The sequence below is a fragment of the Corvus moneduloides genome, chromosome 3 (genome assembly GCF_009650955.1).
Source record: "Corvus moneduloides isolate bCorMon1 chromosome 3, bCorMon1.pri, whole genome shotgun sequence".
NCBI classification, from domain to species: domain Eukaryota; kingdom Metazoa; phylum Chordata; class Aves; order Passeriformes; family Corvidae; genus Corvus; species Corvus moneduloides.
In genome coordinates, this window is record NC_045478.1 from 88782864 (window position 1) to 88795084 (window position 12221).

General features: G+C 35.8%; 1 protein-coding gene and 1 long non-coding RNA gene across 6 annotated transcripts in view; both read left to right on the forward strand.

Moving 5' to 3' along the window:
- The window catches only part of AKT3 (AKT serine/threonine kinase 3), a 154225-nt gene that overhangs the window by 31451 nt on the left and 110553 nt on the right, over positions 1-12221 (forward strand). The gene's annotated exons all lie outside the window — the stretch shown is intronic.
- LOC116441105 lies at positions 485-9103 on the forward strand. Of its 2 annotated transcripts, none has more exons than XR_004238884.1 (4): positions 485-842; positions 1378-1435; positions 2767-2818; positions 3805-9103. It is a non-coding gene; the product is annotated as an uncharacterized LOC116441105 (long non-coding RNA). The 2 variants fall into 2 exon arrangements; XR_004238883.1 differs by lacking the exon at positions 485-842 and adding an exon at positions 872-1248.

The window sequence follows — 12221 nt, forward strand, 5'->3', positions numbered from 1 at the left end:
TTTTGTCATGTTTTACTTGCTGAGAAAATAAAAAAATGTTTGCTTATATAAAGCTTACTGATATCACCTGAGGAAAATAAATATAGTGATATTCTGAATTGTCACAGGTGGTGAAGGCACCCTGAGCAATGATTTACAAAATCTTTGACCAGTGATCACTGCAGAAATCTTGCTTTGATAAAAGATTAGATGGTGATTACTTGTGACCCCTACTATCCATTGTGTGATGATTAAAAAGTCTCTTTAAAAGTGGGTCTGTACTTAGGTGGGATGGTTATTTCAGTGCATTTGCTTCTGTTTGAGAAGTTTGCTTTCAGGTTTGTGCTAGTTCTAATTTTAAAGAGCAAATACATATTCCAGGGGTTTTTGTGTGTGTGTGTGTGGGTTGGTGTTTGGTGGTTTTTTTTGTTTTGTTTTGTTTTTTGCTTGTTGTTGTTGTTTTGGTTTGGTTTTTGTTTGTTTTTCTTTTTTCTTCCTCTGGCCTCCCCTTTCCACATTTATTTGCAAAAAGGGGCTCTCTGCTGTAATAGGCTTGGGAGTGGAGTTAATGATCCAGCAGAACTTTTCTGGTACTGTGGTCTCCTTGGCTGTTCCTTTTGTTGCCAGCCAGTTGTAAGTGGGATTATATAGGAAATAAACTTCTGCAGTGCTTCCCTCCTTCCCTTTCCCTTGCCTCTAGCAAAATAGACTCAGTATGTCCGTATTCCTAAGCAGTGGTGTGTGAAGTTTCCTGCATGTGTCCCGACCATTCAGCAGATAAACCTCCTTTTTTTGTGAAACTTGCAGGCAGTCTTCTCACTGACATCTCTGCCAGACGCCTTGGATTTTAGAGCTTGGGCAAGGTAATTCCTGGGAGAGCAGTCACATGTGGCTGGTTGCTGTAGCACAGGAGTTCACCTTGCTCCATTTAGCAGCCAGTGACAGACCGACCGTAGCACCTGAGGCTACCAAAGAGGAGATAATCTTCTTACAACCCAGAACAAATCCCTTGGTGGAGGAGGATTCCTCCAGGTTCTGCCCTATTAAAAGATGGGGATTTCCTGCAATGGGTAGGCTTTGCTCTGACAAGACACCTACATGAGCAGGAATTTGCACAGCAGTTGAGATCTAAATGCAGACACGTAGGGAGGGGTTTTTTTTTAAAAAAAACCTGTTTTTCCCCATAAAGCCGTATTTCTTGACACTAAGTTCACAGCTTCAGCCTTGAGGTATCTACAGAAATGTTTGGAGTCCCAGCCCTCAAGCCAGGTCAGTCAAGTCAAGTTTAACTTGCTGATCACAGGTGCCCTAATATGTGGGTGCCTAGGAATGTGTAGCCAACACTGAACTCTCTTTCTGATAGATGTTTGTTCTGGTTTCCCTTCTTGCTCCTCCCAGTCCCAGCCCCCAGCTTTGCCTGATCTCCATCATCTGGGACTTCAGACAGGATACATTGGTAAGCATGTACCTTTGAGGGCTTGGATTATTTTGGAGATGGCAAGTGCCATGTAATGCTAAATTGGAGATATGAAACTTGGTATGGTTTTCCTAGGAAGTTACTGTACGTTTCCATGTAGATTTCTACTTAAATTATGTGCACTCTGTCTTCTTCTGATCCAGTTTTTGTTGTAGCATGGGATTTCACACTCCTTTTGTAGTTTTAGACTCGCATTCCCTACTTATTAAGCAAATTGGGTGTTTTAATGTGGTGTTGCAAGTGCTCATTAAAGCTATTTTTCCAACAGCTGATCATTATTTCTCCCTTTTTTGATTTTTTTAAATTTCTTTTTTTTTAAATTTGAGAAAGCTAGCCAGCAGAGATTTTATTTCGTTTGTTCTATGTAAAGTAGTAATTTCCTTTTCCATTTTTTGTTCTTGCAGCCCTTAAATGCTTAGAAATTTGTTTTCAGTTGCGGCAAGTAGCCTAAAAAAAATTTTGTCTGTTTTATTCTTACCTATGGATGTAGCTGGGTGCTTTGTTTATAGTGCCAGACACAATAAGGACTCCATAATCAGCTAAATCATGCTTTTCCAAATGAGTCAAGTGTTTTGGGAGTGTGAATCAGCTTTGAGACCTACTTCTCAATTTTGAAGTCACTTGTCTGAGAAGTATGAAACACAGGAATAGGAAAAGTAGAACTGCAAACTTTGCTGATAATGTATTTTTAAATTTTCATAAACTTACTTCAAAATCAAGTTGTTTTTATTGTATATGAGTGTCCAGTGGCCCAGTTGACATGGTTTTCAGCAATCTAGATGACACTTCTCTTTGATGTGTTGCCTAAATGACTTTCCTTGATGAAAAAACCTTACATGAATAGTCTTTTTGCAGTTTAACATTGTAGATTTTTTCTGCAGAACATAAGCACTGATATATAAAGCACCACTGAAGTAGTGTAAAATGGTGATACTAGAGAAATTTTGAATCCTGACCTAATTCACTTTATCTTTGTGGTAGCAAATCTTGCCTTTTCTGCTTTTAGAACTCATTTTGATAGACGTAATTTCTTCAGAAAACATATACAGGAAGAGCTGCAATTTTTATTGCCTTCTATAAAGTAGTGCTTGCTTAATGGTGTAGGAGGATTGTGTTTGTGAATTAGTACACTTGCACCAAGTACAAATTGGAACGTAACTTACGTTTTCAAATCTCCACTTGTTTTATCATATCCAAAAGGTTCTTTGTGGTTTGGTACAAATGTCTGCACTACGAATATGGTCCTTGTAAGGAGAAATATTTTCGTAGTTATGCTGTAGTACCTTAATTTTTTGCTTCGTTGCCATTAGATTTGGAAGACTTGAAACCTGACTGAAGTGTGGTGATAGACACAGATAGGAGGTAAAATGCTTACGATTCCAGTTGTCAATGTCTGGGGTGGGTAAAGACCTGTGAGTAAAATCATTTCAGTTCACATCAGAAGTGCAAATTTTGACTTGTACTGCATTAAGGCAGTGTAAGGGAAACTGATAATAATTATTAAATATTTAATATATCTGTAATGATAAAAAATTTGGTAGTGAATACATTTAAAAAGTTCATTATTGAGCTTCAGATATCGAACTGAGGTTTCCAAGACCAGACAGAAAATATGTTTAAATACCTGAGAGCTCCTGTAGAAATTTGTAGTATTGTTATATGTGAAACTGTGAGCATATCTTAACATTTTACAGGTACAGTGAAAGACTGCATAGATGAAAGTGCCAAAGCCTGTAGCAGTTGAATCAAACTCTCTAATGTTACTCTAGAATGTAATTGAATGCTTATGTTCCACGGGAGGGTTTGCCTGCGAAGGTCTCTGATGTCTGTGCCGAGCCCTGTTGAGATGAATTTGAATCACTGCCAGTGCATTTCTCTGGCGTGTTACAGCCTTACTTCTTACCGTGGTAATTTCTCCTTAAAATTATAGATTTCCAGATAATGTGGCACTGCATTTTAAATACACATACTTTTGGAATTTGAGGGTGAAAAATAATAGCAGAAAACTGAACAAAGGCCGGGACCTCACAAATGAGCACATACTCTGCCTTCTGGCTGCTCCTGGTTTCCTTGGGGCATCTTATGGATGCCTCCTGCCTGTGGCTGGTGCATCTTATGGACAGAAGAGCCATGTAGATCCCTGCATCTCAGCAGAGTTTTCTTTGAATTCAGCCCTCGTGACCTGTGCAGGTGGCTGCTCAGAGAACTTTAGAATGAGATAAGTGTGATGGATCAGACATAGCTACTGTTTTTATAAATCTTCTGCTCTAATTTTACCCAAATGAGTAAAATCTTTGTTAGTAATGCATTTTGTGTTCTCTCTCTCTTTTTCTCCCTTCTCTCTCTAGTTGCCAGGATGTTGAAACATCAATACCAGAATTTTACACCCCTAAGGATAGGGCTCCCTGTTTTTCTGAAGATACTGCTCCCCTGCTGGATGTATTAACTTTTTGTGGAGTCTGTGATGTTTACACCTTGGAATGTCTCTATTCAGGTGCATGAATGAAGAGTTAGGGTCTGCCCTCAAATAATTCAGAATTATGTGTACGTAGCTTACTCACAAAATTACAAGGTCATGTCATTTTTTATTTGCATAATTTCTTTAATGTTAAAAATGGAAAAGTATTTTTAAGTCTACTTTTCACATAATTGCAAACTCATAGAATACAGACAATCATATAATATTCTTAAAAATTTGAAGAGGACAATTTATTCTTTACTTAGATCTGTGAAGGAGTCTCATAGTGTATTGGTGATGTGTTTTCCAGAAATACTGTTAAGCTAATTCAACCCACCTTGAGAGCTGGTGATAAAAATCTTGATGTGAAACACTTTCACAGCAGAAGAGTGCAGGTGCAAAATGGAAAAGCAAGCGTTTTTTCAAGTGGCATTGATTGTTTTCTCTGCAATATGTAGGAACACCAGAATATTTTTAGATGAAAAAGATTAAAAAATTATCCATTGCATTTGTGATAGCCTATATGTTTGGGTTAGTTATTTATCGTTTGCAATATCCATAAAGCTATCTTAAGCATCCTAATTAGGTTTCAGCTTTTCAGAGGGAGGCTGGGAGGCTCTTGTGCAGTTGTGGCGCGGTGGCGGGGTGCGTGCAGCACAGCTGCTTTCTGATGTCAGTCGCTATTTCAATGACACGAAAGTGGGAGAGGAAGAGCGTGAAAAAGGCAGACAGTTTTTAAGAAAAAAAAATGTCATCAGTAAGCAAATTATTTTTGCCTGTGTTGTTTTGATTAGGATATGAACTAACAAATAAAGTCTGATTGCTACAAAAGAAATTACATCTGGAGAGTTTAACTGGGGCACTTTCAGAAAGTTTTTGGTGAAATCTGTATTTTTTTGCCCCCGTGCTGGGAAAAGTCTGTATTGTCTTTTCGCAAAAATTCTGGTAATACATGTAATTCACCTGGCCTGCAAGCAGAACAAAATCCTTTCCTCTCAGTGCTCTCTGTTTGGATTTCAGTTTGTGCTGTGTTCAGGGACGCTGGAAGAATGATGGATTTCCTGTGGAAAAGGGGAGTAGCTACATGGATCTGTGTGTAAGGTGCTCAGTACTTGATGAGCAGGGTGAATATTCCTGGGTTTGTTTCCTCCCTCTCTAGGCATCCTTTTGCTATGCTGATAATGGTATGATATCCTTGGGCTTTTTCTTTGGGATTTCTTGAATTTTGTAGATATGGGTTGAAAGAAACACAGAAAATTTCTGCTGATCTGTGATCTCAACGATCTTAGTTTCCAGTGTGAGGTGAAAATCGTTTCTTGAAAATGTTTCTTAGGATGGACTGACACTTTCCTTTCAGATACATCCACCCTGGCACATGGGTTTTGTGGGAGGGCAGGAAAGGTGAATATGTGGGTATTTGTAGTGAAGGAAATTTCTGGATTTTGTTTGTTGTTCTCTTTTCCAAAGAAAATCAGGGAATTGTGAAAACTTCGGAGGGGCTGCATATATTAACAAAGTGGTTAATTAAAATTATGGAATAGCTCTTTGGCCACTAAAAGTCTGGACAATGTTTATTAATGGTTGTCATAAGGTCACTGATTTAGAAGTGTGAAGATTATTACTTGAGAATACCAAATAAAATTTCGTGCTGCCATTAAAAATGTGGTTTGCATACTGACTTTGGTTTCTTTATTCATGCACTTTGAGCAGCCTGAATCACAATTGGTTTTCTATGGCTTTTTATTGCACCTCTTTGTTTGACTGACCTCAAAAAAAGGGAACTAGATGATGATGATGGTAAACATTAAAATTTGCTTTAAAATATATATAGGTATTACTAGCACACATCATTTCACTTATTTGAAAAATAAGTTTCTTAAGAGGATATATATATATTTCTATGTTGCACAGCTATTTCTGTGTTATCTTCAAAGCGCTCTTAAGGAAATAATACATGCCTTTGTAAGGATTTCTTTTGAAGGTAGGTATGATTTCTATCTAAGTGTCATCTCCCACTTCAGAACATTCCTAAGGAGATGTGAATCAACACCTGCCCAATTGAGGACAAGGAAGCAGCTTTTCTGTCTCTTTATACCTGTACTCAAGTGTTTGGAGCCTGGTTATTAGAAAAAATATTGTGAACTCAGTTTTATATTTCCAGTAGAAACACACATAGGTGCATGGTTTTCTTACCAGACGTTTTTCTTTTATATGGGAAAATTCATTGGCTATGTGAAACATGTAGGATGAACACTTAAAAATTAGTAGTCTGCTTATGCTAAAGCACTGCCTGCAGATGGTCCAGTTAGTTTGGTGTTCGGTGTTGAGGACAGTTACCCTCAAATCAGACACAGAAAAACTACTTGGAATTATAATGTGGGATTGAGTGAGTTAAGGGGTGGGTAATCATTAATGGTTTGCTGCTTTTATCAAGCTTGTCTAGACAGTTTTTTTTTTTCTTACAATTTTTAAATATGATTTTAAAAATTTTATTTATAGTACAGCTGTAGTCATGAATTTTCACCCATGAATTTTTCTTTTTGTGTTGAAAGTATTTTCAATATTTACTTTAAAATCAATTTTCTAGTCTCATATTGCCCCTGTATGTTTGATGCTATAGAAATAATGTTTGGATATGGTCATGTACTATAATTGGCCCCTGATATTTTGTGTACCAAACTTTACAGTAGCAGATTTAACTAGAAATACTGCATAGTGACATATTATACTTAAAAAATATAAACGTGTATAGAGAAAAGTAGCAGATGATAGAATTAAAGTTCAGCATCATTTCCCTCCTTCCCCCTCTCAAGTTTTTTTCTTGATAGAAATAACAAGGATTTTTTCTTTTCTGCTCTCTTTCCCCTTTCCCTTTTCCTCCTTCCTTTGAATTAGTTTAAATTAGTTATGGTATCATTGCACACAGAGTTAGGACTTGTTAAATTCAATTACTTTTTAAAAATTTCTTGTCTGTAATTTAAAAAGGGTGGGTTCATCTTATGTTTTGGCTTAAACTTTATAAATGGTTAGTAAAACCTATAGACAATCACAGGAATAACTTAGCTGTCTTCGGAACTGTTGGAAAATGTATTCTATTTTGGTGTTTCCTTACATGTGTTCATGCATGTATGTGCATGGTTAAATTTACATTTTCATAATAAAGGGTAGTTTTGACAGTGGATGAAGTGATAGGATAGGAACCTTCCTCTGAGTTTGGAGGAGACAAGAATAAATTATTTAATTATTTGTTTTACTATTTATGGTGACATGCTGTATCATGCTACGTTAATAAAAAGTTGGTTGAAACATTATTGCTTCACCCTTTTTGTTGAAAGTGTTGATTGTTCATTGAACCTTTAGTTGTTAATTCTGTGCAAAATTAATAGCTTTGTACTGTTGGTCCTCAAGGAACTCTAAATACAAGCCTTCAGCAGTGATGTAACCTCTTTCTCTTCAAACGTCTGATAATTTTACAATGAAATTCAAATTTCCTTCAAGAAGCTCTATACTGGTGTGCCTAATACTTTTTAAGAATTGAGGAAGTATAGATGGTAAAATTAATTTTTTTGTTGTTGTTGTTGATACCAAAACTGAAACTTCAGAGTGTTTTGTGATAAAAACATTTAGAATGTTGGTCTGCCTGTATTAAAAAAAAAATTTTATTTCTTCCACAGGTAATGATTTACTGGGTAATTTTTTAGGCTTAAGAAGTTTTTGGAATAAATTTTGCAGATTTTCTCTAACTATCACAACAAAATAAATCAGATTCGTGAATGACATCTACCAAGACTGTTATGGTTTGTTGTGAAGTAGGTTTGACCTTGTAGTTTACACACCAAACCTGGCAGTTTAGTGGGTACTGTTAACTTAGGTTATATAACATTGCTTTTTGATGCCGTATCCTTGCATCTTCCCCCTTATATTTTATGGAATATAAGGAAAATATGGAATTACTCAATTCTCATCATGGCTATGTCAAGCTTAAACATAATTCTCACTGTTTTTTTCTGACCTGAGATGACAGCTGAAAGGTGAGCTCTTCTGTGTTGGTTCAGTATATTCACATCACCAGAGATTCCTGCTCTGCTCCAGTTCTTTATTGGAAATGGATCACACCATGTGATTTTTTTTGTTGGAATTCATTTTCTTCGGGTTATTCCTCCTAATTAAGGTAACTGGTATTTTAGTGTTGCTGATGTATCCATTCTTTGCTGTATAAAGATTGTCTTCGTAGCATTTTTGTACTTGAAAAAGTAATATTAATTTAAAATAAATGGTCTTTTTTATTAATAACCACATATGCAAAAAAAGGGAACATCTGCCTTCCAAATGTTATTCAATGATTGTAATTAAAAGGTTAAATAAAAGCTGAGGCAAGCTTTGAATTTTGAAGCATTTGCAACAGCTAGTAATCTGACTTACTGCAGACATTTTTGTCAAAGTTGAAAAAGTTAGAGCTAATTAATTTCTTGGGAGACATATGATGAAATTGTAGGTGTGATAACATATTTGAGTAACATATGGTCGTTATGGGGCACCTTTCTAATGACTGAGCACCAAGTTAAATATAGACTTTCCATTTTTTCACTTCTTCTATTAGTGGTTCTTTGTTACTACAATTTAAACTCATTTTCTGTCGTGCATGAAATAGGATTCTTTATATGTTTGTAAGTACTTTAAAAAATATTGCCACCACGGTGCTACACCTTGGTGAAATTTACTGAGGCGGACAGTTCATCTGTGACAGCCTTTTGATTTTGGTAGCATTAATTGCGATTATGTACATTTTTGACCTGTACTTTATAAATGTGAAACTTGCCACAGAATGTTTAGATGCCTGTCCTCAAAGTAGGAGTGTAAAATATTTTTGAGAGATTGGTAGAAAATGAATGTTGCTCCCCCTATATGTAATATATTGAAATTTACTTTAATCAGCTATTGTAATACATTATGTCCTAAAAAGGAGGACAGAGGTATTTTTAGAACACTTTCTCATTCAGTCTACATACTCCTAATAAACTGTATTATGTTTCTTGAGAGGCAGTTCTGCTGTTCCTTAGGAGGCTGTAAATAAAGATTGTAATCGAGTAAACAAATGCTGCATTTTGTAATTAATGTAATCAGAAGCTTTACCTAGTTTTAAGTTTCATTTATCTATTATAATAATCTAGAGCCAATTTCAAGCTTTATTATTTCTGTGTCAACAAGCAGAATGAGAAATTCAGTATATATGTAGTGATGGTGATGTGAATGCGGAAGGAAATAAAAATGTTTCAGGTGAAAATGAGGAACAAAATGGAAGGAGAAGGGTGGGGTGGTTTCTGGGTGGGGATGGAGAAAAGTAATGAGTGCATGAGAAAGCTGCTGTTTGTGGTGGGAGAAGATAGAGGATGCATGTTGATGGAGACTAAGTGGGAATTGTATTCTGAGTTGAATAGGAATTTTTTTGCAAGTCATGTTTTTTTCTGTATTTCAGTATCAACTGAAATGCAGGCTGTGGATTGGCTTATTTTTTCTTTTTTAATGAAAATGACAGTTAATTTGGTTCCAAAGGAATTCTATTGCTCATGAATTTTGCCTTGCTGGAGAGGATGCTGGATTATCACAGCATCTGACTTCATAGTAGCTGCGGCTTCTGTTTTGAAGCTTTGTCATCCAGCCTTTACTGTGGCTACAGAGGGAAGAAGGTGTTGAAGGGATTTTTACTAGGAGCATGGTAGTGATTATTACTTGAATGTGGCCACCTGTTTCTTACAGGAGAATGAAAAAACTGTGCTGATACTTAAAGAGAGAGAAAAATCTCATACTGCTTGGAAGGAGAAAATGGGGGCTTGTGTCTTGGTATCTGTGGTATTAGTGGAGAGGAAAACAGCCTGAGGAAGATAAGACTTCCTCAGTGCCATGGGAGTGCCCTGCTCATGCAGCCAAGACATCCAGCAGTGTGCACAATGTCGTTTGGACAGTCTTTCCTACAGTGATTGCATTTCTCTTTTCTTCTAGGCAATTTTTGTAAAAAGGAAGCTTTAATATGTTTCTTGGTGTGTGGAGTTTTTGACTAACTAAAATTAACTTTGTGAATAAGTTCCTCTTTCGGTAGCAGAAAGTGATCGACTACCTGTTGAAAGTACAGGTAGTGATCTGAGTGGGTAGGCAGACTTAATGTTCATTAAATTCACACTTAATGTTCAATTCTGATAAGCCCGATGTGCTGTATACATGAGACAATTGTATATTTTTATTTTAGCTGTTTTCTATGGTGACGTTTGTATGTTTTTATTTTAGCCTGTTTGCCTGCAAGTAGGTGTGCTTAATTATGGAGTGCTTGCACCTGAAATCATCAATATTATACTTCTAATGCTTAAATTGTGGGGCCCGATGTGATGAGATCAGGGCTTTAGCTGTTCACGTCTTTCATTATTTATTGTTAAAAATCACTGAAGCCCAGAATGGATCAGGGCAGAGGGTATATGTTAAAAATCTAATTAAAAAAAAAAAAGCATCTTGTGGCACATGATGAACTCTCACATCTAAGCATTTTTGGATGCTTTCATAGCCATCTGTAGAGGAACGATCATTGATTATGCATCAGCCAGATAAAAGAGATCATTCTGATACATTTCTTTCTTCGCCAGATACCATTTTACTGCAAAATACTATGGTATATTGATTGAATGATAAAACCAGGTTTTGTAATGGATGGCAATAAAAGCATACTGTGTAAAGAACACAATTATATGCTACAGTGAAAGGTTGAGTTTCTCTTAGTGGTTTCTGATAGCTATATAAATCTTAGGAGGAAGGTAAATCTTGATGAATTAAATTTAAAATGAGACCACCCCCCCACTATTGGTGAGCTTTTCTTCTGAGTTGAAACACTGTAAAAAATAATATTGACAAAACACTTTTCTACATAAAACTTTGAATGTTCAGTTCAGCATTATTTAGTCTTAAGTTATGAAACTAATAATTAAAAAAGGAGGTATACAAATCTGTTTCTTACGATAGACAAATTTGCCTTCTGCATTTGTTTAGGAAGATAAAGTGTCTTTTATGGAGAATGTACATCACACCAGTTAGGTTCTATAACATGCGGAATGAGCACTAGTTTATGAAGAGACATGAAAGAAAAATCTTCATCGTTTCATATGGGAGACTGATATAATGTAGAATAAATTCCTGTTCTGTTGCTGATCACTTTGTTAGAGGTGTTAGATCACAGCAGAAGCTTAATTTGCCTGATGATATGAGCTCCATAATGTTATTTTTTAAAAAGGAATTCTGAAAAGCAGAAAACAAGACAGTGTTATTAGTAATTTGTTTGTTTTCTCTTTAAAACAGCCTTTCAGCTTTGAGTATTGAAATAATTCGCATTTGGCATATGACAATTCTTATTGAGGAGCAGACCCATGTGTATAATTTTTCTGTGGTTTGGGGTTTTTCTTGGGGCTGGGGGTGAAATATGAACTATTTGCAAGTTGCTTTTTTTTGTCAAAAAAATAGGAATTTTTTATTCCAACGCTTTACTATCTGTTGAAAAAAATATGCAATTGCAGTAAATATGTAAGGGAAATTGCTCATTTTCTTTTTAGGTTTCCCTCAGCAGTCCAACACTGTGAACGATGCACTTATGTACTTTTTATTATATATGAGCTGAGACAATTTCTCTCACTTTACAGTTCTCAGTTTGAGTTTGGGGGTTTTCCTTCTGTTGTTATTGTTTTGTTGTTGTGTTGTTGTTGTTTTTGTTTTTAATGGGGTGTTGTTTGTGTTTTTGTTTCCTCTGGGGAAATCTCTAGACACAGAAATGCAAGAAAAAAATACAGTATGCCAACAATTACTCTTTGAAATAAAAAGATGAATTAAAATATAGGTAAATAATTGTGTAACATGGAAAATCCATTGTCAAATGTATACACATAGAATTAAGACTATATTTAGTATGCATACACAGTAAACTTTGTAAAAGTAACTGTGTGTCAAGGTCCTTAAATCCAACATATCTGCTGGAGAATTTTAATAGATATTAGACATTATGAAGCAAAGTTGAGGCCAACTCTTAAATAAAGAATAAAGGAAATACTGAGTAGCTTCTTCCTTAGTGACAAGAGCAGAGTTCCCATGCTAATGTGTATGTATCTGAAATTAAGCTTGTGTAGTCAGCTTTAGTTCTGGCATCTTTTAAACTTTTTAAATACTTTACTTGGTAACTAACTGGTCAGCCTTTTAAAGGAGTTTGCTTTGGATGTGACTTCCTATTTAAAAGCCAGCTGAAAAGTGATTGTATCGTGTGGAGTTACATTATCTCTC